The 4,941-nt window shown below is 38.6% G+C and overlaps 1 protein-coding gene across 2 annotated transcripts in view; it reads right to left on the bottom strand.

Annotated features, from left to right (window-relative positions):
* The window catches only part of Sema3e (semaphorin 3E), a 228,934-nt gene that overhangs the window by 201,326 nt on the left and 22,667 nt on the right, over positions 1-4,941 (bottom strand). The window lies entirely within an intron of this gene.

Raw genomic sequence — 4,941 nt, 5'->3', positions numbered from 1 at the left:
GGAGGTGGAGGTGAAGGTGGAGGTGGAGGTGGAGGTGGTGGTGGTGGAGGTGGAGGTGGTGGTAGTGGTGGTAGTATTTTTTTCTAGACAGGATTTCCCTGTGTATTCTTGGCTGCCCCAAAACTTGATCTGTAGACCAGGCAGGCCTTGAACTCAGAGATGCACCTGCCTCTGCCTCCCAAGTGCCTCCCAAGTAGCCAAAGGTATGCACCACGACCAACCAGCTTTTGCCTTTTCTTTTTTGCAACTACATTGTGTGAGCTCTGTGTATGTCTTGAATACTAACCAACACGGTTTTTTCAAGTACCTGACACGAAGGCTTCTATTTGGGAGTGTAAGACTGGAAGAGACACTGGTAGACATTACTTTATCCTCACTGTTTGAGGATGACATATGTACAGAGCATTCACTTACACTTCTTCCAACTAAGATGTTCTCTGACTACGTCTATGTTATTTCCCTTAATACTTACTTAAATACCACTTTACCAGAGATATTCTCCCTGACCACACTGGGTGTGAGATTCCTTGCAGTGCCCTGCCCTGAAACTGCTTAATTTAATATTTAATTTAGGGCTAGAGAGATGGTTCAGAGAATGAGAACACTGACTACTCCTCCAGAGGTCCTGAGTTCAATTCCCAGGATGGTGGCTCACAACCATAATGGGATCCAATGCCCTCTTCTGGTGTGTCTGAAGACAGCTACAGTGTTCTCATATACATAAAATAAATAAATCTTTAATAATAATAATAATAATAATAATAATAATAATAATAATAATATTTGATTTCACTCTGAATACTATTCAAAAAGTAAAGAAACAGACAAGAGTGAATGGGGATGGAGATGGAAGAAAGGAAGGGAGGGGAAGAAAGGAAAGGAGAAGAGAGAAGAGTCTATTCCTCTCATGGGAATATAAATTTAATCAGGGCAGAAATTCTGTTACATTTTCTGTAGATCCTCACAATAAAACAATTCCTTTCACTGGGCAGTCGTGGCGCACACCTTTAATCACAGCACTTGGGAGGCAGAGGCAGGTAAATTTCTGACTGAGGCCAGCCTGGTCTACAAAGTGAGTTCCAGGATAGCCAGGGCTACACAGAGAAACCCTGTCTCAAAAAAAAAAAAAATCCTTTCTTAGCTATGCTTTCATGCTCTTGGTAAATATATACAATTTCAAGGTTGTGATATGCCTGGCTCTGTAATTCAAGCATTAAATGTAATGTTTAAATTAATTCAAAGAACAACTCTGAACAGACTGAAACACAGGTACTACTGTGAAACACAGTCAATACTGGAGGTGGATACAGCTATATATATCTCTATTTCAATTAACCAGAAAACTGGGCAAGCAAAATACCCTCCCTCAGTCCCCAGTGCCTTTCTAATAATAAGAGTAAGATTGGATAAAGTTGGTTTGTCCTGCTAAATCGTTATTTGCATAAAGGTCACAACCAGGGGACTCCAAGTGTTCCCATGGACTGGTAAGTTAGATAAGCATCTGTTTCTAAGCTAGGTACACTCCAACCCCCAAAACCAAGCCTTTAGATTTAATGCTTTGGAGCTCACACAATGTCCTTATCAGTAAGAGTTCTCCATCCTTGAAACATTTACCATATCTAATGCTCCATTCAGAAAACCACAATGAAGAGCAATCTCCCTACCACTGGAGAAGGCATTATGATATATTAAGTGTGAACAGTCTTTTAAAGCCTTCTCCTATGAACCTGCTAAACTCAGTGTATAGACAAGACAATGTCATCTGCTGGCTACATATCTTCATTAAACAACTGACCTTCTTTTTAAGTTGATGAGTGAATAATAAATGTGTTATGGTTTTGCATTGATCATTTAAAGCTCTGACCACAGAATAGATGTTTAATGACAACTACTTTTACTCAGATGGGAAAAGTGGCCTAATATCAGTAACTCTTCCCCACTCTGTAGGCAATGGAGACTTTTGTGCTTTCTCTGCATCCACTGAATGTGTTTCACCCATCCTGCCTTCCTCCAAACAAGAAAATAACATAAAGGAAAGTAACTAATGATATACAGAAATAATACATAGGAAAGAATGATCAATTCTCCTTTCTGAATGAAACTTTATGAAAGCTCACCACAAGCCTAACAATAATGCACTGTTTTAAGGAAACCACTGTAAAACCACAATACAATATGAACCGGTTACTGTTTTATAAAGTACTCTTTCTTTACTCATTTCATCCAACACTGAACCAACAAGAGCCCTATTTACCATCTGCATAGATAACAGGCTTACAGTAACATGAGACCAAGCATTCAGGTCTAAAAATAATCAGACGAATACGATTAGCAATGCTTTTGCATTAAGAATATCAGTAGTTTTCTATGTTAATTATTTTTTGTCATCCACAGTCCCTATTTCAACTATTGAGAACAAAAACTTTAGTCCTTACACCAAGCAGTTAAATTTATGCAAGAATTTCTTAAACATAAAATCAGTAGTTCCGAGAATGTCTAAAAGTCCGTTCGTTTAACTTAATGTAGCTTAAAGAGAATTCTGTTTGCTAAAGACAACTTCTGTTACTCCTGAAACTAAATATTTCATCTTAGTTTCCTACTGATTTCTATTTAAATCACAAAGCAACTTTACTATTTTTAAAGAAATGAGTTCTAAGAATGAGATAAAGATATCTTTTAGAGAATTTGAGATACAAAATAGTCATATATTAAAATAAAGAACAAAAGAAGCTGGAAACCATCATCGAATCTCTAAGCAAAATACAAGAATATAAGACAGACAAATGGAAGTGATGGGGAAGTGAGGAAAGAAGTGAGGGGGAAGTGAGGAGGAAGTGAAGATGTGAGAAGGAAGTGAGGAGGAAGTAAGAAGGAAGTGAGGAGAAAGTGAGGAGGAAGTGAGGAGGAATGAGAAGGAAGTGAAGAAGTGAGAAGGAAGTAAGGAGGAAGTGAGGAGGAAGTAAGAAGGAAGTGAGGATAAGTAAGGAGGAAGTGAGGAGAAAGTGAGGAGGGTCACTTCTTCTACCTGGCAGGGGTTTTTTGCTCACAGGAAAAAAACAAAAAATGGCAGTGCTTACTAAGTCCCAAAGGATTTACATCATAACTACTACATATAAAGTTAATTGCACAGTTCAGGGCTTCCCTCCCTACTCAAGCTTTTTGTTTTGCTTTTGGTATGTTTATTAGTTGCTGCAGGGGAAGAATTCAGGAGGGTGTGCTCAATCAGCAATCTCCTGCTAAAAAACACACAACCACCCTGTATAATGCTTCAAATGAGAGTTTGAAATTTAAAAAAAAAAAAAAAAGAAAGAAATCATGTAGGTAAATCTGACTCCTCGCATTCTGTGGAATCAGGAAAATAAATGAATAATGATAGAAAGTAAAGAAGGGGGGTGGGGGAGCAGGGAGACGTCCTTCCAGATTCAGCACTGTGGACAGCCAGCCAGCAGCAGCTTTCCTGTTTAAACATCTGCTGTGCCTCTTCCCTCTAGGAAGAATCCTGCCACGTTCCGGATAAGAGAGTTGGTGTGAGACCATCAGCTATGCAGAGTAGCACCTAACATAAGTTATCTGTGTGCCGAGAAAACAATTTGCTTGGTCGTATTTAATCGTCAAAATATTGTCTTCGTGAACAAGTGTGTTGCCAGTTGTCAGTCAAGAGGGGACACTTTATTGCAGAAAAACAAAACAAAACAAAACAAAACAGACCCTTAATAGTTTCAAACACACTTCTATATTTATCTCATTTGATATGTCCAAACAGGTATTCAGGGGTCTCCCACCTTACTAGTCACTCCAGACACAGAAGAAAAGATTCATTCTAGGTCCATGTGTTTGAAACTGTCTATAGGTTTAGGAAAAAGAAAATTAACAATAACTCTCTAAACAATAAGGCTCCCGGGTTATGTTTAAAGAGGTAGTCATCAATTTTGTTTATCAGTTTTGTTTCCATTCAGTTGGTCAAAGCAAGCCACAAAACCATACTAACTTCCAAAAGACAGAAAGGTTACTAACAATAATACCCCTTGAAGCCTGAGAAGATTCAGGAATGTAAGGAACTTTCCAGTGTTGTGCTGTTAAAGAAAAGTAATTTTGGTTGAATCAACACAAGCTTACTAAACACACATCTTACATAAAAGAAAGAATTACAGTCCGGGGCGGGGGGGGGGGGGACCAGGCACAGTTCCTGCCCTGACACACTTAGACAATACTGCAACAGCAGTTACCACACTACAGCCAATAAGCTACAGCTGAGGTGAGGTGGACGTTGCCTTGTTCAAATGCATCTGTGGCTAACTGTGTCTGCTGTATTTTTCAAGCAGCCTAAAGTTTTACCTAATGATCCTTAATTTTTACCATTAATGTTGACTCTTCATATTTGAGTACAGATATAGCATTCAATTCTTGTGAAAGGTTCTGTGGATTCTTTACTGAGAGGAAAGTATGTCATCTAGGGACCTGGAAATAGTGTAAAAGAATGATAAGAAAAATATAGAAAGCTTGAATTTGACCAAAATTGAGCTCTATGGGTGCTAGCTATAGGCAAATAGAGCCGCCACTGGAACTTGGGAGGAAAAGGCAGGTATTTGAGTTTTGGAAAAGGAATATCAGAAGATTAGCCTAATGTTATTATTACTTTTCTACTTCCCTTCATTATTATTTTTTTTAAAACAGAGGAGAAAGATTTGAGCAGATCTACCACACTCGTCCACCTTAAAGTCACATCATATCAAATATGAAGTTGTTCTTCCATTACTATGCATGGGTCATAGAGTGCTAGGGAAAATAGTTCTCAGTGGCAAACACAAAAGGGCTATGGTAAATATCACAAATAATTTCTTCTGTGAGATTTGTTAGACACACCAGAAGTCAACACTAAGTTATCATAGTCTCTCTCTCTCTCTCTCTCTCTCTCTCTCTCTCTCTCTCTCTCTCTCTCTC

The sequence above is a fragment of the Mus pahari genome, chromosome 2 (assembly GCF_900095145.1).
Source record: "Mus pahari chromosome 2, PAHARI_EIJ_v1.1, whole genome shotgun sequence".
Lineage (NCBI taxonomy): Eukaryota > Metazoa > Chordata > Mammalia > Rodentia > Muridae > Mus > Mus pahari.
Note: the sequence above shows the minus strand (reverse complement) of the source record. Positions and strands in the feature narration are given on the sequence as shown.